Source organism: Alosa pseudoharengus, unplaced genomic scaffold (assembly GCF_046254945.1).
Source record: "Alosa pseudoharengus isolate Yale_2024_CS ecotype anadromous, Long Island Sound unplaced genomic scaffold, YU_APseudo_1.1 YU_APseudo_1.1_scf_3, whole genome shotgun sequence".
Taxonomy (NCBI): Eukaryota; Metazoa; Chordata; class Actinopteri; order Clupeiformes; family Clupeidae; genus Alosa; species Alosa pseudoharengus.
This window is the reverse complement of record NW_027468718.1, coordinates 23,221,932-23,245,709: the sequence shown is the minus strand read 5'-3', so window position 1 is coordinate 23,245,709 and position 23,778 is coordinate 23,221,932. Positions and strand designations below refer to the sequence as shown.

Genomic DNA, 23,778 nt, shown 5'->3' with positions numbered 1-23,778 from the left:
ATCGCCAAGAACTCAGAAACAGTTCAATCAAAGGTTAAAGCTAAATTTAAAGATAAAGCTAAAGATATTTAGCAGACATTTTTATCCAAAGCGATTTTGCTCCTATTCACTGATAAGGGCTAGTTTAGATGTGGAGATTTAACTGACCAGAGGAGTTTGTGTACTGTGAGCAAATACTAACAGAGGTGCTAACTTGGGATGAATTTCCCAGAAGTGCCACTGAGCAACCATCATGGTAAAAAGTGAGTGTTAAAATGATCGCTTCTCTATGGTGTACAGTAATACCAGTAGTGACTGAATGATGCTTTTGGGAAACACAACCCTGAGTGGTTGGCAGTCAGTTAAGCAGGCTCAGCTATCAGCAGCCAGCTGTCTGCTTGAGTTGCTGTCTAACCCAGAACTGACCACTGAACATCAGATTTGGGATACTCCAACAAACAAATGCATAAATGTATGTATACCTTTTTCTACCGCTTGATCAGAATAATACTGCAAAGAACAAGGGAGCAAAGAGCAGCCGACAGATCAACAGAGAGGTACTGGATCACACAAATGGAGATTAATGTTGGGTGAGTCTACCAATACAATTAAAGATAAATAGGCTACTTGTTAACAAATAAAGATTAATTTTCTTAAGAAACACAAGTGATTGCATGTATTATCCACACAAATAGAACCACATAAAACTGTTCCACATCAGCCTCACAGCATGAGTGGAACCCAGTGCAGTGATGTTCTGTAGAAAGATTCAAGCCAAACAAGCTCTAAGGGCCAATTAGCTGTAACTGTGAAGAGAGCAATTGGAGTTCACAATGACCTCTGAGTGGATGCTATTTTGAGACCCAGACACACAAGTAATAGATATCTGTTGATTCCTCGTGACGGCTAATGTTTGAAATAACTTGGACTTGAATTTCAACATTTACCTGAACAACACTGACACGGAAAAACAGGCCATGAATTGTAGAAATTGAGACAACCCCTTGTTTTCGAGACTCAAGCAGAATGTATACAACAGGAAGATTGCTGTATCTGCAATGTTTCCTGTAGATAAACCAGCAGCTGCATTAAAATAATGTCTTTTGCACAACTCTTCAATATGAACCCAACACCCCAAAAAGTAGAAATGCCGCTTGGATAATCAGAAAACAGGTGAGCATCACACTAACAGCAAGGTATATCTGGCTACTTTATCTGGGACTAGAGGGAATGCATTCATCCTGTTGTTGAGTGGTATCTCTGACTGGAGTTAGAACCATGGACAGTTTCTGATGTCCACTGGTGCTAGTCAGCTGCCAAAGCCAGTTGAAGGCCAGCTGAGTGTGTGCTGTTCTGACACCTACCCCATTGTGCACGCTACAATCCACAGCAGAGGAACCACACGGGCATTAACATGTACTGATTAGATGGACAACGTTTTTTGTCAACAATACATTTTTAGGACATAGTGGCTGTCTGTTGGTATTTATTCAGGTTGGCTTCATCCTGTATAAAAACTGCCAAAATGCAAAGTATGCAAATGAAGCAATGTGTCATCCTAAAAAAGAAATCATACCTCTGGTAAAACAAGGGCAATTTTCAAATGTGAAAAATCAGGTAGTGACTGACCTAGCACCTTTTTAATCACACTAAATCTCACTTTTACAAGGAATAATTGCTTGGTCCTTGTAAGTCAATGTGCACCTAGATAATCCTGTAATATCCTTCCAGTTTCACATTGGCTTATGTTGTACTAAGGAAATGTGTGGTAATGAATTTATGAAACTTTGAGAGGTCGATGGTAGAGGTCCTTTAAGAAATACAGAGCTCTAAAGACTCTTTGGCTAAATGGGCTAACAGAACTGTAAAGCTTTCAGTCTGCAGTGTTTTATGGAACCATAGTGATAGAGAATAATGTTCAAATAAAATCCTACAATAACTGAAAAAGGCCATGTGGGTGGAAATGGCAGCTCTAAACGTGAGGCTTTATGTGCATGCCAATGTCATAGAGACAATGCACTATTACGCTGACATCACTGACATTACAGCCACATGACAGGACTGGAGTTAGGATGGGGAAACTACAATGCATTGGTTTCCTCCTTTCATTTTATCCCTCACCTGCACAATTTATTCTCAGCAAATCCATTTTCCAGTCCATGTCTAAAATGATTCCCCCTTCAACCTCTCTCCTGAGCATTGTACTGTGCAATGTGCCTGTATGCTCTCTAGAAGTGACAATCAGCTTTTTGTTAAAGACATGTGCTCTCTTTAGTAGGACAGACAAAACACTGATGTGACAGTTACCAATGATTAACTCAGTGCATGGATGGTTCTATATGCATTTGTGTGTATGGCAGGGTTGTAGGCATCAAAGTACTGAATTGCGTGAGGTGCCGCTTGTCTGTGGCTGCTTGTTCATACCATTTGAACATCACGGTAGGGTTTTCAATTGTGTGTCGTTCATCCAGCGCCACACTGTCCCATCTGATGTTTATCAATCCATTTGGTACACTCTTTGTGTGGATTCTAATTATCGGATTCTGTAAGTCATTTACCACCCAGGACGAGGGAATGCAACGTGTATAGATTCCTAATGGCAAAACAAACTTAATGAACAGATAATAAGCTGGTATGAGGACGGCAGTGACTCATCACAACTTCCTTCCACATGACTGATGACTACTGAACTTCAGAGCTGCTATTAAATGAGTCCAAATGATCTTTCCAAGAGGTCACATTTGCATAAAACCCTTTCTCAGAGGTAAACACTACAGTGACAAAAAACATTAAAAAAATTGATATCTTACAATGAATTCAGATTGTAGACTCTTTAAAACAGTTGACCTCTAAGTAAATATGGCAATTCACCAAGAACTCCTCTGACCTTTGCTATTTCTACAAATCAAAGACATATTGTACATTTTCTTTTTACTTGATAAAAACCATAAAGCTCATTTTAACACTGTAACGCGGCTGTAGTCCTTTGCATAAATTGCCATAAACCTCATGCACAATAGCTGACGAAAACAGAGATTACATGAGCCAGAGTTGTTACTTCTAACTGCAAACTTTTCAGAAAATTATTAAATTCTCTAAGGCTTCATACAATCTTATTAAATTAAAACCATGGTTTCTGCTGTCAAAGATATATAAAAACCACAGGAACAAAGGCCATATAAAACTATTTGACAAAATGATTTATACTGTATATGCAGGCACAGGAGCATGGAGGCTGTGGGGGGGGGGGGGGGGGGGGGGGTTTATACTGTATATGCAGCACAGGAGCATGGAGGCTGTGGGGGGGGGGGGGGGGTGTTTATACTGTATATGCAGCATCCTCTGCATGGGCTCAATTTAGTTTTTTTCAATTAGCACCTCAGTTCTGACATCTACTAACCACATGTGGAGAAGTCATGTAATAAGCTTTTCTGCTATAGGTGCTGAAATGAAAAATGACAACCAATTATGAATGTGATTAAATATGCAGCTATATGACAGAAAAGCTCAATGATGTATGATTGGCTTTGATATTGACTGTAGGAATCAATGCTTTGAGGATTTCCATATGTTTTTGGGCTTAATGTAATTGAAATGTAATCTCTGTAGTTGACTTTGATATGATGAAACACTTACTACAAGAGGCTAGACAAATACAGGGAAAAATTATGAAAACAATCCCACAATCTGAAATGAACGCATTTTCAGGGAAGCAATTATGATATGAAATAAAACTGGCAAACACATGGTTACAACATTTCACTAGAATGAAGGCAAACCTTCCTCTAAAACTGTCTACATGAGCCAGTTAGATGACTTTTAAGTAATTAATAAATATTAAGAAGGGAAGGACACAGGAATGTTGTTTGGAAAAGAAGCATATTAGGTCATTCTTTCTTCACTTAACTTAGAGTTGTAGTATTACCATTTCTTAAGTCATCGCACATCAAAATGGCAAGTTTGCAATTGCGGACCTCTGGCATCAAATGTGATGGCAACTGTAGCCATAAGAAAAAATGCAGGGGTGGAGAGTATTGTATTTTGGTACAATGTTGGCTACTTGTACTTGAGTACTTCCATTTATTCCATACTTCTACTTCATTACAACTCAGTATGAAAGACATACATAAGATGAAGATTACACAATGGATATTATAAAAATATTTATAATATAATATAATATAATATAATATAATACAACACATTGTTCAAGATTAAACCAGTAGTTTAGCACGTTTCAATTTCTGACATAAGGATCTGCATTCTTCATCACTGACCAAATGCAGTTTGGGGCCCAGAAACCAGATGTAGTAGAGCAAAACACTTATAAACAAATACATCTTCCTCCTGTGAGAGTCTAGCAATAATAATGAGCTCCAGTCTAGCCTGAAGCTACGGGCTTGATTTAAATTCTCATCTATAACTGACACATTGACACAGTGAATGAATGAGAGAAGTAGGTAAACAAAAAATGTACATTTTTTTGTCAGTCACAAACATGCTAAATCAATTATGTCTGCAACTGTGGCAGCTCAGATTGTAAGGGAATTTATTTAGCCCAAACAAGTTTGACAAAAATGTCAGGCCACAACGACCACACAGGCCACAACATCAAGTCACAATTTAGTTACTTTCTTTTGATTTTTTACTTTCTATCTTCATCACATCATTGCGCAATGCATACGTTTATATTCTTGAAGGTTGATAACTATTGCTAAGGTTCTTTTACTCCCATGCTAAAAAATCCCACAAAGTTGAGTAATTGTCTTGCACAATATGTCATAGAGCATTTCTGTCTGGTTACAATCAGTCTGTTGGTTTTTAAGTTTCTCATCAAACCACACCACATCTATCTTTCCAGCCTTGACTATTACTGCGCAGGTGTTACTATGCTTCATAAAACTGTAGTGGAAAGAGGCACTCATCATCACCTTCAGTTCCTGAGTCTTTAGGGATCCTGTCCACAAGCACACTTCACCCTACGGATCCAGTACACAGCCACTTTCAGATTTATATCTGCCATATTACAAACCATAAATAAGCAAATAGAAACGGATCTTTTCCTGATCACAAAAGTGGGATAATAGTTATCACCATTGTAACAATAGTTATTTGTCCAAATCTCAGTGCTGTTTCAGACACTGGAATCACTGCTTGACATCTTTATGAATGTGCAATGGAACAATAGAAGCCCTCCCAACAGTTCAGTGCTTCAGTCTGATTTACACCACCTTTTGCTGCTGTTATAGCTGTGTGTTAGGTCAATACTTATCCTGCTGTGCCAGCACGACAGCCTTGTAAACATCCACTACAAGACAATAAAACTGAGGCATTACATCAAAAAGACTTTTTCTCATGATGGTAAGTACACTTATCATTCATATGTTGGACACTAGCTGGTAACTAATATAAGATACTGTATACGTTAACGCTGAAAAAGTTACCCCAAGCCATCTGTAATGTCTTGGTGGTACAGTTACACAGCTTTATGGCACAATGAGTCTGCTGCTGGTCTTCTGTGTAACAGAAACTAATAATTCTTCCTTTACTCCCTGGGTAATCCTCCACTCTCATGCAAGAGCACACATGCAATTTCATTTTCAATGCCTCAGCTGTTTTAGCACTGAACAAAATCTAATTTTTAAATGTTTCTGTTTAAAATAATTCTGAAATGTAAATTACTGATCGTAAAAGAGAAGTCACTATACTTACGCATGGTATTCTCCTCAAATTGATCTCTATATTAATAATTTATGGACTAATTAATTTATAGTAATGCTGTTATACAACAATTACTAAAGCGATATCACTCATTCCACACATATTTCAATAAACATATATCGTAATTAGTTAATAGCTACTACAGATAGAACATAGGGAATTTAAAAGATAACACTAATTTCCCTGAGTTGAAGTAAATCATATTATTCCATTATTAAAGGTGCAACAGAGTTCCTTATATGCATCCTGTTCTCACTAGTCCTCTGCATGAGGACTGGACTGGTCAAGCATGTGGTCTGTCTGGAAATGGCCAGCTGAACTCAGCTCATGTGAAAATGCTTCCTGTGGCTCTTTAATCATGTTGAACGCCAGATACCAAATTAAATCTGTCACTTCCACAGCTGGACCCTGGCGTGGTGTGCAATTTGGCATCTCGGCGCTAAATGCCCCCTCAGTGAGAGGGCTGCCTATCATAGTTTGTCATATGAGGACTGTCAAGCGTGTCGGCTGTCAGGGCAAAGCGTTTAAAGAGATGCTGGCCGTACCTCCCAGCACTGGCCTTGGGGAAGGAAGGACTCATTCCCTCCGAGAGGGAAAATCATTTACATTGGCTGATGGAGATGTGACCATAAGTGTAAAGAACTACAATGCACACACATACACACACACACACACCTCAGTCAGTATCTCCAGGCAGACTGTGTCCTCAAACACAGTGACCTTAACTTGATAAATGCACCAGGCTTAACGAGGGAACAACCCGCAGAGGTGCTTAACTGCCACCATATAACAGAAGCACATAGGTACCCAGCAGTTCTTTTAATCAATGAAGATTAGAAAAGACTAACAGTGGGATTTTCTTGCACATGCTTGTGTTGAGTGGGATTGTAGAGTTTGTTTTCTGAATAATCGTGTAAGTTGATTTTATTGAGCACTAACATCCATAGTTAGCATCAGAAAAGCTCAGCAGTCAAAGGCCTCCAATCACACGTCCCCAGCAACAAAATATCAAGATATCAAGATATCAGCAGGGTCAGAAAAAAAAGGAAATGTGGGTTTTGATTCAGTCTTTCAGTTCCACCTGTCTAGAAATGAATCTCAACAGGAAGCATACAAAAAGAGTAAAGTGTGCTAACAGCCATTTGGCACAAACAGAAACTAGGAGTGACATGAAGTAGAGCAGTGTCCAGAGTACTAGTTCTGCCTTTTACAACATGAATGCTATGAGTAGCTGAGTAGAGAATAATCATATTTAATATTGAACACAGAAAAACAAAGGATAAATAAAATAAATACACATACTGTATATGGCCCCTACAAAACAAAACAAATTAAAATGCAGAGGCAAAAAGTTTCTGTAGAGAATAACTCCTGTCCTCTGCTGTGAAGTACAGTGCTGGACTTTTTCATGAAAAGTCCATGAACCCAGCCTTGTCCTCAAAGTTGACACCAGCCTATATTCAGTGAGAGATTAGCCTCCTGCTGTGGAGCTTGTTGGGATTACAGAGTTCAAACTTCATGTCCTGCGCTACAGTGGGAGAGCTGGGCCAGGGCCCACATAATTGGCTGAGACCAGATTCTTGGCCCCCCCCCCCCCCCCCGCTAATGAATGAGGAACTGAAAATCTATTTTGGAGAAACTACAATGACACGAAGCACAGGAGATAAAAGACAAAAAATTATACAAGCAGCAGGGAATTTTGGGGAAAGAAATAAAAAAAGGGAACTTTCATTATTGTGATTATTCTGACAACCAGCCAGAATTCAATTGAATCAATGACACTGGTCTAAATGTAAAAATCATGAATATGTAAATCATCAATTTAAAAAATATTCCATAGTACCTTACTTCTAATTCCCAAAGGTCGGCAAGGAGGAAGTGATGATAGACAATATTCCGCCCGGGTGGGTTGTTTTAAACTCCTGCGCTAAACTGAAATTTCCAATGCACTGCAGATTTTGGATGATGATATATTCTTCTCTGACAGAAATGCACGTGGCAATCACAAACCATTGCTACTTGAATCTGATTGATCTATCTTGCAAAAAAATCTATGTTCATTTTATTGGAAGAGCTCCAGATTATGCCTACATATTTCTATATCAGCAGAGACCTGGGGGTACACCTGTAGCATGGATATTCTCAAAGTTAACATATTCTGGCAGAGTTACATAAAAAACACAATGTTGTTGCCCTTTGACAGATGAGTATGTGCCGCTCTGTCCAGCACCTTATTTTTGTTTGAATTGTAAACTCAGGGCATTGCTGTAAGAGAGCTTAATGGCCAGTCAATTTCCCCTGAATAAACAATGCTTGATTTGGGTAGAGGTAGTCTAATTAAATGTTCTGTCAGCAGTAAACAAATGTAATGTTGTAAATACACAATAATAACTATGGTATTCTTAATATTTATTTTTACATTTTCATATTTCATATACAGTATCTTCTCTATTTTCTTTACTTGCATTCAGGTTGGTCCAGGTGTTAAAACTCATCAACTTAAACATAGCTAGCAACCTCCCATATCTTATGCCTTCCCCATTCATATAGGCTACTGGCCAGTGCTGCTCCACTGAATAGGCTACCATAGTTATTGGATCCAGTTGGATGCTGACCATGGAACCTGACAGCAGTCAGTAGGTGCTGTGATAAGGCAACCATCTGCCAGAAATAAATGTTTGAAACTGAAAAAAGACCCACAGAGAAAACAGAAAGAAGACAGCACACTCCATAACCCAAAGCCCGCTCACATGGTTACTGCCACAACACAATTGAGAGTGTCTGCAACCCAGATGAACCTCACAGTGCAAGTCACCATCAATTAGTGCTGAGAGAGTTATTTTTGAAACTTCAAAAACAACTGCAAAGGGCAGACAATACACACTATTACTTGCAGAGAAAATTGTTTGGGTAAACATATAAAACTTTAAAAAAGTAATGGCCTGCTTACATAACACCCAACATTATTGGTAACATAGCCTACTATTTTGCTTACTGTTACTCATGAGGGCATTTTTATGACTGTTACTGCACAACTTTCCAATATCTGAAGATATACGTCTGTGCCAATCATATGTTGCCATATTAAAGGCCAGAATATGCATTATGCAGCTCTGTGTTCCAGGCTAGAACACATTAAAAAAAAAACTTCACAGAAGCTGACTATATCACCAAAAGACTCCAGTTAGCATGTTAACAAGGTTCTAGAAGCGCCAACAAGGCTCTGCATGGCATTTTGCATGCCTTTTAGGGAGCTAGATCGCTAGTTTCAGACCAAAACTAAAAAAATAGTGCTACTTTAATTATGACCACAGTAGAAACAGTAGTATAACAACTACAGTAAACAAACCAGAAGATCTTTAATGTGATCAAGCACCAACAGCTCCTGTTTGGACCGGAAGCCCTGCAGTTATGACACAATGATTTCCTGTCAGTTTAACCGTTGGCGGGCCTCCTTAACTGTTCTCCACCTGCTGAAGCAACTAAAGCAGCACTGCTCCTGTGAAAGCCTTGGATTCGCCAGAGGCTCCAGAGGGACAGGGAACAGATGGACTCATAAAGAATGTTTACTCATATCCTTTTGCTTTGATATGCAAAGGAGCAGTTCAGAGGGAATTAGAAATGTACTGACCACTAGTTGGTTAAGACAGCCGCCCTCACAAAGCATACACATAGCACACAAAGAAGCTGCCATGACAGAGCACAGCTGCCTGCGTTCAAGAGGACAGTCACATCCAACAGAGAGAGAGAAAGAGAGAGAGAGAGAGAGAGAGAGATGGGAGAAAGAAAGAAAAAAAATAAGAAAAAGAGAGCCCTCCATTGTAGCCTTAGGCAACAAGTATAATTGAGACAATGTGATGTGATTTGATATACATTAGAATTTATACCTCATACATACTACTCTTGGCTAAGGCTCTGTCAGCCACCAGTCATTCAGGGAGATATGTATGAAGTGATAGTATATGTATTAAATTGCAAGAGAAAAATCAGACAGAAACTCTTGATAAACAAGCACATGCACGGCTGGTTCAATTGATCGCCTGCTAAAAAAGCCCAAACCCTCACCTTCATTGTCAGTGTGGTGAATTTATCAGCTATGGAAGTCCCATATTAGTATGCTACTATTGCCAGTGGGAGGGACACTTTCAAATGAATAGTCTTCTTCTAATTTGTGACTCCAAGTTTGTGCTGGAGGCGATTAGGGGAAGTGCTGGGGGTGGACACCTTGTTTTATCGCTGTGCTCTAACGAGTTCCAGAAAGTTAAGCTAGACTACGCCACAGCAGGACACTGATCTTGGCATCGAGCTGAAACGCAACTCCCCCTGTCCCCTCAAGGACTCAGGCAGCATGCTGGAGTCAGATTCATCGCCTTAAACTCCAGGCAGAAAAACTCCTGCCATCCATCCACTCGCTACATTATTCAGATCACTGTCAAAGCCCTAATGCACACGAGCAATCTGAATTTATCCACAGTAATGCATGCTACTTTATGGTACCCCAATAAGAATACAAACATGAGACAGACAGACAGCACAGACAGTATTTGTGTGCATTAGGTCCAGTCTGCTTTCTCAAAGGCAAAAGGCGATTGCCAGGTGTTCTTTAAGTCTGGTGCATTTTAAAAGCACTGCTGCAGGTGGTGGGGCTCCACTTTGATCCCTGCTATGACACCCCTGACAGTTCACAGAAAACTCATTCATCCCTAGGCTAAACTAAAAATAAAGCTGAAAGTGCTGGGAATTTAATTTGTTCCATAAAGATCCATATTCTCTATAACAGAACAAAAGGAACAGCAAAGTACCAAAGACATGAGTAATGGGTTCACAACATCTGTGAGGGTTACATTGTCTATAATCAGAAAACAATATATGGCTTCTGCCAATCATCACCATAATGTGTTATTTAGTAGTTAATGGAGGGCTGGGGAAAGGGCCAGTTCCTATTATTACAATTTATTTGGGAGATAAATGCACCTGGTTTCCCAGAGCCTGCTATATCATTTGTAAAATATCTTAACCCTAACCTGACTTAATGTACCTTATGGTGTCTCCCAAAGTGGGGCAGCCGTGGCCTACTGGTTAGCGCTTCGGACTTGTAACCGGAGGATTGCCGGTTCGAACCCCGACCAGTAGGCACGAGGGCTCAAGGGCTGAAGTGCCCTTGAGCAAGGCACCTAACCCCTCACTGCTCCCAGCGCGCCCCTGTTGTTGCAGGCAGCTTACTGCTTCCCCTCACTGTGTGTTCGCTGAGTGTGTTTCACTAATTCAAGGATTGGGATAAATGCAGAGACCAAATTTCCCTCACGGGATCAAAAGAGTATACTTTTACTTCTTTTACAAAGTGTACTTTTGTAAGATTGATCTGGACTATTCTTACCTATACATAGCTTTCAGATTGTTGGTCTAGATATATGCATTGACTGCAACATGCTGTAAGACCAATAGTTTTGCATTACATTGCATGTTTTATTAAAAAAAAAAAAAAAAAAAAAAACTGGTATAAAATGTATTGCCCATTCATTTTAAATCCCTTGCAAATACAAATCTAACATCTAGCCTACACATATACAAAAAAAGCTTTCACTCAGGGGAACTCTTAAATCTTAAAGATAGGTTTTGAAATAATTATAGAGAAATAAAAAACTTTAGTGAGGTATATCCCACCATAACTGGGAAACATGGTAACACTGGAAACTTTGATGTCTCCATAATGTAAAAATATATGGCAACTATCCCTAAGATACTGAAAACCTGAGTGATTGTTTACTGTTTTATTGTGTTCTATTCGATTGTCCTGAATATATCACCAATGATTTACAAATTTACAAATATTTGTCCAGCCTAGATAAATGTGCCACATTTAAAGTAACACTAACTGGAGGTCTACAGTAAGAGACATTGAACTTGCTGTGCGTCTTATTGTAACATGTTAGCTATTGTTTATTGCAGGGTTTCTTAACGGGTGGATCGGGACCCAAAAGTGGCTCAAGGGACTGTTCGGGGAGGGATGCGGAGCTTGTGTGTGTTTTTTTTTATCACCCATTTAAAATATTGATATATTGGACCTTTATTTTGATAGACTTTACCATAGACAGTCATTGCCATGGACGTAGACAATGTTAATGTGACAGGTCATGTTGGACATAATTTTAGCGGTAAACGCAAGTAGGCTATGACCCTGAATATTTGAAGTAGGATATGGTTTCACTTAAATTGAGACAAACTGGGGCAGAACCCCCAGTTTGCGATGTTCACTAAATTGCTGGCACATGAGAGAATATGCCACATGGAAACAAAGCACCCCTGCCAAAGATAAACCTGTTGAGTACTTTGAAAGGTGACATCAGGAAAATGTCAGCATGTTCCAAACAAGTAGGCCTACAGGCACTTACCATGAACATGGGAAACTGGGTCCCAAAGCAAGACCAGTTAAGAACCACTGGTTTATTGTAATTTTACTTGATAGGAATGATGCAATTTTGCAAATACAAATCCTAAAACCGATGAGCTGCAGAGAGAGCTTAGTTAAAGCTAATGTGCAACTCTTGCCCCTATTGGGATTTTACTGTAAATCCTTGTTTACTGTGTACTGCCATACAAATGCATAGCCAAAAAGGTACGATATAAGATGATGCAGGAAATTGTTAACATAAAACATGTGGCAACACTTTACACTTCTCTGCCACAGCATATTGGTCTACTAATCAAAACGTGAATATCTAAAGAACAGCAGAAAGCTGGCTTTTGAAAAACTCTATCTTGTCACTGCTACCAGCTCTATAAGGCTGTTGAAAAAATGGCTCTGATGTTGCTGTTTGTTGTCTTTAACCGTCTGTTATTTTTCTTTTAGAATACTCCACTGTATCATGCTAAAAATGGACCCAAAAGAACATAGTCTCACTGATTGGCATATTCTGGAGCAGGATGTGCATGCTGCTGATGCAGACCATATAAAATTAAAACCTAAAAAACTTTCCATTTTACGTATGCCAAGGCAAACAACCCAGAAGTTTTAAATACATACATCAGAATCCTTGAGAGGCTGTCAGCCTAATTTGCATTGGTTCAGCAAAGCCGATTGGGTGCTATTGTGAGCACACGCATGAATGGGGTCACCAAGAGTTCATGGAGGAAGAAGAAAAACACCCACCATTGGGATGGGATGCTCATAGCAGAGCATTTTCTAAAACTGACCTACTTTGCTCATATCAGTCGTGTGTTCAGCAGCCAGGATTAGCCCATCAGCGTTGAGCTCCTACTGTGGTGGAGAGAGAGAGGGAACGGAGAGTTATGCCAAATGCATGCAGCCATGTCTAACAGGCTTGGATGGCACTGGTGAGGCTGTGGACCAGCAGATTGAGGGACACCTGCCGACTTGAAAACTCTTGCCCTCGAGTCACTGTCATTCAGACAGAGCACTGGTATCAGTCATCAGTTTGAAGATCACTATGTAGGCCAAGATGGAGGACTTTATCTCGCCCGAAAGACAGGCAGAACAGGTGCCTAAAGGGTTTTCAATGGCAACAACAGCACAGGTGCTCCAGAGTTCGAGATCATGGAACAGTATCATCCATATAGTCAAGAGAAGAATCTGTCTAGCAGTCTGAGGTCTAGAGTTAGAGATCATTGATGAGCAGTGACACCCATAGTCAAGACAAGAATCTGTCTAGCAGTCTGTCCAGCAGAAGTCCAGAGGCTATTTGTAATCAGACATAATTACATATCAAATGAAACGCATGAACCTTGTGAACTGTATGAGAAGCCCTCATTATTGTTATTTCACTACCACTGCTACTGGGTATGAAGAACCCTAGAGAAGGATGTCTGATTAGTGACTCATGTGGTGATTAAAGTCTTTTTTATAAAGAAGGAGTTTTCAGTGTGCGGACTAAGGTCATTTTTTATTAAGTATTCGGGTCCAGCACCTGTTTGAATCTGGATGTGCGCATTCTTTTTGTATTTTCTGATTAGTGACTCAACCATGATATTCTTCCAAAGTAAAAAATAAATAAATAAATAAATAAAATAAAATAAAAATATATATATATATATATATATTATACTCGTTAGAAGATTAGAAGATATATATATATATATATATATATATATATATATATATCTTCTAATCTTCTAATGTTGGTCACTTGAAACTTGAACAAGCATGTGCAATAGCATGTCAAGCGTCTCTGCAAAACAAATTTGTTGTTTGCTTCTCACAGCCTCCTCGGTGAGCTTTCATTTATGACAACAGAGCGCCCCATCACATCAGCGAGCTGATGGCTTATCTAGGACACTCCATAAGCTCTTTAATGACTTATTCACTGTCATAGCTGGTAGACTAAAATAGAAATGGGGGAAAAAAATCAATTGAAATGTTGCAATGTCTGACAGCATTTTTGCTAGCAAAATAAAAAAAAGTATCAAATGCTAGGCTGCCTTTGTTTTGCTAGCAGAGGAGGCTGTATGAGCCGTTCTGCAGAGCATTGGGGATTTTTTTCCCTTCTGCTAGCTTTGATCAGGCTAGCCTTTGAAGTAACACTCAGCAATAAAAAAGAGGAAGCAGAAGTCACCGTGAGTTCATGTATCAACTTGGCACAACTACTCACAAACTGCAATTTACATAATTTATTCTTCAGTCAAATTAGCATAAACCTACCAGTTCCCAAGACACGCAACAAATGCACAACTACCCCTCCCACACAGCCTCAATTAAACAAATTACACAAAATGCATTTGCAATCAATTACATTCCTGACTCAGAAAACAAAACATAGACAAATGTTCACATCTTTCCTCACATCTTTGACATGAAAAGGCATTAATGAGGTGAAGGTGCATTCACTTGACTTTTGCTAAATACCTTTCTACCTACACACAATAATAATATCAGGGTTTTGTCTCATAGCAAGATTCCCTGCTTTTACTTCCACTGCATTATGAACATGGATGAATTTGAACGGACTATAATTACAATGTGGCTTCAGGCAAAAACACAAAATTAGCATGAACTAAATGCTTACAATATTACCACATGCTGACATAGCCTGACATGCACAACACTGCATGTCATTAGCATTTCTCTAACCCATGTTGGCCACCTACAAGATCCTGTGCACAGCAGCACAGCAGCAGCAACAGCTCCAGAGTCAGACTGGAGCCCGTTTGCCATGCAGCCTCTGCCAGCTTGCCTCCCCTATGCTCCAGACAGACTGTCAGCTCCGTCCAAGGACATTAACATCCCTCAGCGTTCAGGACAACGGCCAACTCCACATCTTCTCATCTCCCTCTCCCTCTGTTTATCTAAAGCTCTCTCGCTCTCCTAACTCTCCTGCTGGGCACTGTAAATTTACAATTGATGACAGGAAGAGGGGAAGGAACTGTTCTGTTTCTTGTATGCCAGACCTACTTTGTTGGTAAAAGTGGCCCATGGGCATTGACTCATGGAGTCAGTTTTCCAGTATAGACTTCATCCTTGCTATTGTTTTATCCAGTTTAGACAAGCCAGTGCAAAATAAGATAAGTAAGATAAGATATTCATAAGTAATGTAAATAAGTGATCATCTCCAGATTGATTTGCCATTTTTTTTTCTCCAGTGTCATTCTTTCTGTCATATGTAAACATTTGCTGAGCAATTAGAAACAATCACTTTCATTGACTGTAATAGAAAAATAATTAGTCGAATCAGTATGAAATCTTCAAAAAATGCTAAATGTGGCAGAAGTTGTGTGGCAGTTGGAAGACAGCATGGGAGTCAACACTGATGTAAGCATAGCTAAGTGTTGTTGGGCATCACACAAAGCAAAATCTCTAAAATCTTACAGTAACTTGCGCAACTTCATGGCCATTTTTTATGAAGGTATATTGGGTGCAAAAGTGGCGAGCACATTTAACTGCAGATTTTGCATGTGCACACTAAAGTTGTAAATGTGTAACAGTAAAGTTGAAGTTGTACATATTTTTTATATCTTGTTAACACAAAATAGGGGCTACGGGTTCACAAATCCTTTTTACAGGTACACAAATCCTATCCTGTGAGTCACAAATTTCAAGAGTCATGCACTCGACACTTTTGCTCCAAACGTTGCAGCGCAGTTGTATGAAGGTATATTGGGTGCAAAAGTGGCGAGCACATTTAACTGCAGATTTTGCATGTGCACACTAAAGTCGTGAATGTGTAACAGTAAAGTTGTAGTTGTACATATTTTTTTATATCTTGTTAACACAAAATAGGGGCTACGGGTTCACAAATCCTTTTTACAGGTACACAAATCCTATCCTGTGAGTCACAAATTTCAAGAGTCATGCACTCGACACTTTTGCTCCAAACGTTGCAGCGCAGTTGGTGCGAAACACATTTGCACATCCGTGTTTCATAATCTGAGAACATGCACAACATTCGTGCATTTGTAAACCCAAATGTGAACTAATGCATCCGAAGTTGTGCATCTGTGAAATAATTTCTCATTAATAAAATTCTACAGATCGCTTTGATTTTCTTGCATGACTACAAGTCAATTGATACAAGTGCTCGAATCTGCTTCTACGAGTGACGAGTGACTTTTGCTGGCTAGGTGATATAATAGGAGCAAAAAGATTTGTATGTGTGCACGTCGAGCGAATCGATCGAGAAAACAAGGCTGCCGGATCTGGATCCAGGATCGCGCTCAGTCTACCATTGCTTGCTCATAAGGTAAGTAACATGATAATAATATGAAGAAAGTTATCTTGTTTGTTGGTTTACATTATCATGACAGCTATGTTTAGCTTAGCTTACCTGCTTGCTAAATCCTCCAGTGCCAGATCAAGCTAGCTAGCTATCGCTAGATAAATAACTAGTTTAGAAGTACAGAAATATAACACTGCCCGTCCAAAATCGTTAGGACACATAATCTGACACAATCGTTCAATTTTCGAACACACCGCAACAAATATTTTTTCCTCGCTTTGTGCAAAGAAAAACTATAAATCGTGTGTCCTTCATAGATAAGGAAACATGCTGAGGTTACTTACTTTATGAGCAGGCAATGGTAATCTGAGGGCGATCCAGGATCCAGATCCGGCCGCCTTGTTTTCTCGATCGACTGCTCGACGTGCACACATACAAATCTTTTTGCTCCTATTATATCACCTAGCCAGGAGCAAAAGTCACTCGTCACTCGTAGAAGCAGATTCGAGCACTTGTATCAATTGACTTGTAGTCGTGCAAGAAAATCAAAGCGATCTGTAGAATTTTATTAATGAGAAATTATTTCACAGATGCACAACTTCGGATGCATTAGTTCACATTTGGGTTTACAAATGCACGAATGTTGTGCATGTTCTCAGATTATGAAACACGGATGTGCAAATGTGTTTCGCACCAACTGCGCTGCAACGTTTGGAGCAAAAGTGTCGAGTGCATGACTCTTGAAATTTGTGACTCACAGGATAGGATTTGTGTACCTGTAAAAAGGATTTGTGAACCCGTAGACCCTATTTTGTGTTAACAAGATATAAAAAAATATGTACAACTTCAACTTTACTGTTACACATTTACAACTTTAGTGTGCACATGCAAAATCTGCAGTTAAATGTGCTCGCCACTTTTGCACCCAATATACCTTCATACAGTTGGTGCGAAACACATTTGCACATCCGTGTTTCATAATCTGAGAACATGCACAACATTCGTGCATTTGTAAACCCAAATGTGAACTAATGCATCCGAAGTTGTGCATCTGTGAAATAATTTCTCATTAATAAAATTCTACAGATCGCTTTGATTTTCTTGCACGACTACAAGTCAATTGATACAATTGCTCGAATCTGCTTCTACGAGTGACGAGTGACTTTTGCTCCTGGCTAGGTGATATAATAGGAGCAAAAAGATTTGTATGTGTGCACGTCGAGCAGTCGATCGAGAAAACAAGGCGGCCGTATCTGGATCCTGGATCGCGCTCAGATTACCATTGCCTGCTCATAAAGGAAGTAACCTCAGCATGTTTCCTTATCAATGAAGGACACACGATTTATAGTTTTTCTTTGCACAAAGCGAGGAAAAAATATTTGTTGCGGTGTGTTCGAAAATTGAACGATTGTGTCAGATTATGTGTCCTAACGATTTTGGACGGGCAGTGTTATATTTCTATACTTCTAAACTAGTTATTTATCTAGCGATAGCTAGCTAGCTTGATCTGGCACTGGAGGATTTAGCAAGCAGGTAAGCTAAGCTAAACATAGCTGTCATGATAATGTAAACAAACAAGATAACATTCTTCATATTATTATCATGTTACTTACCTTATGAGCAGGCAATGGTAGTCTGAGCGCGATCCTGGATCCAGATCCGGCAGCCTTGTTTTCTCGATCGATTCGCTCGACGTGCATACAAATCTTTTTGCTCCTATTATATCACCTAGCCAGCAAAAGTCACTCGTCACTCGTAGAAGCAGATTCGAGCACTTGTATCAATTGACTTGTAGTCGTGCAAGAAAATCAAAGCGATCTGTAGAATTGTATTAATGAGAAATTATTTCACAGATGCACAACTTCGGATGCATTAGTTCACATTTGGGTTTACAAATGCGCGAATGTTGTGCATGTTCTCAGATTATGAAACACAGATGTGCAAATGTGTTTCGCACCAACTGCGCTGCAACGTTTGGAGCAAAAGTGTCGAGTGCATGACTCTTGAAATTTGTGACTCACAGGATAGGATTTGTGTACCTGTAAAAAGGATTTGTGAACCCGTAGCCCCTATTTTGTGTTAACAAGATATAAAAAAATATGTACAACTACAACTTTACTGTTACACATTCACGACTTTAGTGTGCACATGCAAAATCTGCAGTTAAATGTGCTCGCCACTTTTGCACCCAATATACCTTCATAATTTTTTAACAGCCTAAGTCAAACTGGTGTTTTACTTGTGTGACATTAAATTCATGGTGAAGAGGGTTGAAAGTATCATATGTGAATAAGAGTCATGCTCGCCTGACAAAATTGTCAGAACACTGCTATTTAGAGGGTGCATCAAGAGCAGAGTGACTTTGCTCTCACCCTTCCACTGCCTTACGGGACCTAACATCGGAACGTGAACGTAGTCAAAGGAGAGAAAAAGAAGTTTTGCAGGTGATGTGTGGGAAATACATGGCTAGCACAACAAAGGTTAAAACATTCACATTAACCCTAATTAAAAGAATGTATTTGTTCAAAAGTATGTCATGAGGCACTTGGGAAGGATATGCAGCTTTCAAACTGGCAAGTTCACATTAAAATGACTAGACTAGAAGTCCACATAGACAACAACTGTGACCACAAAGTTATGACATATTTTAACACCAATGTGCAAAACAGGTTTGTTAAATGGCAATATCTGTGAGCAATAAATACAGATAAATATAAGTAATCAGTGTTTTAGTTGATGTTTCAGAATTCACGGTCTGTGTCTCCATATGTACCGCCATTGTTGTGTAACGTCAAGACTACCGCATCTCAGCCCCTACTTTGCAAGCTGGAAATCCATTGTGCTTTTTCTAGTCAGAGGTCTGAAAGTTTGGACTTTTCAGTTTTCTGGAATGCAACATAAGATGTGCTGCTCGTATGCTCGTACAATCCTTGTAAGGCTAATGCTAGTTTCACTAGAGTCACTTGCACAACTAATAGCTTTTTAATTGTTGTACTGTAATTACAAATTTTCACAATGCTTCAATAGTTATGACAAAGTTATATTATGAGATATTTGAGTGGTGTCACATGCATGGATTGGATATTGTCCCATCAACTTATCATCAAGATTGACAAACAATAATCACTGAAGAAATGGCAGATTCCTCCAAATGTGCTTGGAAGTATTGCAGTCACAGGACTGTCGTTACTCCTGCTACTGTATACAATAGCACTGCCAAAACTCACTCCATTAACATTACTACTGCTGCTACTACTGCCACTGTGGAATGGAAGTATTATTTATGATCATTTCAATGGCTTTTTGTTTCTTCGAAATGTATGAGGAATGGGTACAACTGTAATAGCAGCCCAATGAGTGGTGGTGCAAGAGGAAAAATATTATTTTGTGTACATCATACCATTGACCAAAATTTGCTAGAATGATGACTTGGAGTGTAATAGTAATAAAGAATTACATACATGAATCACTTGTAGTGTGCAACAAGACCAAGACGAGTGATAGAAGAAATTATGCTAATCTTGCTAATCCAGTGATTCTGGAGGCTTCTCTTGTGAGGTACCCAATTAAACATACACAGAAGCTGCATGTTAAACTCTTTACTATTATTATTATAATTATTTACTGCATTCATTTTTTTACATGTCACACTGTGATCAAAACAAACTTCATGTCAAACTGGCTAGAAATAGCACCTTCAGTCAAAGGGCCTGTAAGGCCACATCCCTACAGTACAACACAATGTGCTAGGACACCCTGAGATACATACAGTAAACCAGCATTATTCAGGTCACTGCTACCATTCTATTACGGGGCTTGAAGAAATGTTTTCTGATTACAAAGAACAGGTAAAATCCATTTTGAAGTTACCATTATGTATAAGTAGGCAAAGTTCTTCCTAAGTTAGTTTTAAAAACATCACTGTCACTGTAAAGACATTCTACAATCTTTCAAAAGCTGAACATCTAATGAGCAAACATCATCCCCAGGTTCCAGTGTTCGATCTACTACACTTAAACTACACTTTATAACTGTATTTCTTTTTTGACCATTAACAGTAGTCCAGCTACAGCTGTACACTGCATATCACCATAAAAAATATTTAGAGAGAATTTTATCTTAGCACATGGAGTCATACACTGCTAAATTTCAAAAAGAAACTTTCCAGTCGGGTGGTTTTAGGTGGTTCACTTTAACTTTTGAAGACTTCTCATCAAAGAGTAATCTACAAAGTAATTCAGCACTCTTCAAGCATCTTCTAAACCTATGGCAATCTAGGAGTAGTCTTGGGGACTCCATTCTGTTACAGTTGTGCTCCTGGAAATATGTCTTGAAATGTAATGTTTGGATGACTTGGATAATAGTATGCAGTTTTATTTATTTCGACACAAATGCACTTTACTCACCTGAAATATTAAATATCAAACATGAAGATAAATCATTTGTATTGCAACTTGCATTATTATCTTTGATGGAATCGGAATTGTGTGTACGCTGCTCAATATCAGCTCATTTTCAAAAACACACTTATCCCCATAACAGTCGGCATGACATCATCAATAGCAACGATGTCAACTCTCATCCGAGGACTCCTTGATGAAAATAAATGTCTTGAGGAGTTTTGTGAATAGACTGCTACCTCTTTGGTAAGTATTTAAATGTGATCTGGGGACTGTGTGTGCAGCAGGTCGGGTCTTTATGCACTGCAATTCCTGAATTTCTCATGGACGCAGGCATTTATATGGTAAAAACTGAGTAAATGACTTCAGGTCAAAAAAAGCAGTGTAAGTGACTCCTCACCAGAAAACTAAGTGAGGAGGGCATGCTGATTAGACATCTATTGTGCCTAAATAACAGATTAAATTAGAGACATGATTGCCTCGCACATTTTAGAAAGGCAGAGGCTATTCTTCAGTCAGCTCTCGAGTCTTTGATTAATTGTTATCTTAAAACCAGTGTCCTCACCTCACAAAAAAAGAGAAATATATTTTGGGTAACCTATGGTTCAGTTATATAATCTAACTGCATTGTATGTGCTTGTTTCAATGATATAATCAGGATTAGATCCCCTTGTTTGAACTCCCTCTTGCTCTCTCTTATTGTATAATCTCTCTCATGTTTGGAGTGCAAAAGAGTTGGATTCTGTATTGGATTCCACTGTTTCTCTGCTTCGAGGGTGTTCTGTTGCCACTGAAGTGCTGATTTGAAGTGTGCACACACTCACCCACGTATCACCGCATCAAATGGGCCACAGGGATAGAGCCAAGCTGCTCCGGTGGCTCTACTGTTGGGACTAAGGCATTCATGTCTTGAATCCTCCCCAAAGGCTAAGGCCTTCTACGCCCCCGATTGCTGTGCTTTCATACCCTTGCTTGTCTGAATCCTGAAGTACGAGCCGAGACTATTATTCAGAAACAACTTTCCCCAAAAAAGGTTTTGTTGCCTTAGGAAGATGATCAAGTCAAGTATGAAATCAGCAGCAGCACATGTGGAAGGAAAAAGTCAGCTGTTCGCAACACAAATCACATGATATGAAAAGGCGTTAACAATGTCCGGCATGACCTTGCTTGAATAATTGAAACACCACTACAATATTACACAACTCAGTTGGGGTTGCACAGTCTACCATATTACTATGATGAAAGCTCTACTTTGTCTCATCATTTCTACACTGGCTTAAGTCACTTTACTGTCAATATTCTTTTTTTCTTATCACAATTCTGCTACTATTAGTCTATCCATAATTGAATGGGTTAGGCCCTATACATCCTAGAGCTGATGTTCTTATCCTCTCATATCTCTATGTTTAAATAATATAAGGTATATAAGTAGGCCTCCATAGACTAGAATCCAAACTAAACAGGGTGAAGCAGCATGTAGAGCTATTCTGCTGCAAGCAGTTGCAATTAACTTACAGAAAATACCAGGTGTGCCCCAATTGTGCCTACTTTTAAATTCAGGTCATTACTTGTCACTTTTGAGATTTATTCTAATTATCTTAATTACTTTTAAATTATTCTATTTTATGTCATGTTTATCTACGTCCTTTAACAGTTTTTGTTTTTGCTTTTTCATTGAAAGCACATTGCTTTGCCTATGCCTAAACTTGGCGTTCCTTGCTTGCCTATTGGAAGTTGTCCAACCAGAATAAGGTAAATTAGTAGGAATCTGACTTGATGCAGTAATGTGATGGTAGCATTTTTTCAAGTAGACTACTCCCCACTGGTAAATGGTTACAGTAGGTGAAGTTACATTACATCTGAACTCAATAATTCCTTAGACATGGCCCCAGCAGTGGCGCGACTGGCTGGGGCACCTGCACCGTACGCCGGCGACCCGGGTTCGATTCCCGCCCCGTGGTCCTTTCCGGATCCCACCCTGGCTCTCTCTCCCACTCGCTTACTGTCGATCTTCACTGTCCTCTCTGATTAAAGGCATAAAAAAAAAAAAGCCCAAAAAATATACTTTAAAAAAAAAAAAAAAATTTCCTTAGACAGGCAAATGGCACAGACAGCCTTATCTAGACTAGAGCCTGTGAGTACTCTGTGCATTAAATTCTCTGTCTTCAGCACCATTACATTTTCTTTAAAAAAGATTGCTCAATGCTAAATGTGAACATGTGGCCACATTTGCAGGTAAAAATAGTACCCGTCCAAATAACCTTTAATATTCCCCCTCCGTAGCATGCACTTTTCAAACTTTAGTATCCGATGTTGTGAAACAGAGGGACCCAGGAGAATGAGGAAAGATTACAGCTGGGTTTCCTGGGTTTCAAGGTTAAAATTCCTCACACTGACATATCGTACCGATTGGTAGAAGTGGATGGGCTAGGGGGAAGGGGTGACAATGACCTTCTGATGACGGCCTATCCCTGTGGTGACAGCCACAGGCACCACTGGCCTTTCCTACCTGACAGGCCCAGAGACCAAGTATGAATCAGGGAAATCTCTGACCTTTAGTCACTCCAAGGACAGACGGCTACATCTTGCCCTTAAATCAATGCTGTGTCTTCAATGGATACGTAAAAGAAGTAGCATCGGAGTACATGAAATACGAGATGGAAACATGCACACTGCATTTCTATAGATCAGCAACCATATTTCCATTCTACACTAGGGAATGATAGTCTTACCATAGGCAATAAACTACTGAGTGCTACTGATTGAAAAGATCTCACAGTCAGTTTGGAGTTGTCCGAGCATAAGTTTACTTACTTGGGTAAGGGTCTTTACCACAGTTACTGTAACTACTACAGCCTATTCCTTTCCCATTTTGCACATTGATAGTATGTGCCTTAGGCAGGCTGGGCTGAAGACTGGTGAGCAACGAGGTGAAAAAAAATGCTAAATAAACAAATATAAGCTTTTTTTACAGTGGGAGTCTGAGATCCAGGACCACAGTGACTGTGATG

At 39.4% G+C, this 23,778-nt stretch overlaps 1 protein-coding gene across 2 annotated transcripts in view; it reads right to left on the bottom strand.

Moving 5' to 3' along the window:
• LOC143100433 (ephrin type-A receptor 6-like) overlaps positions 1 to 23,778 on the bottom strand; it is a 105,591-nt gene that overhangs the window by 53,602 nt on the left and 28,211 nt on the right. The gene's annotated exons all lie outside the window — the stretch shown is intronic.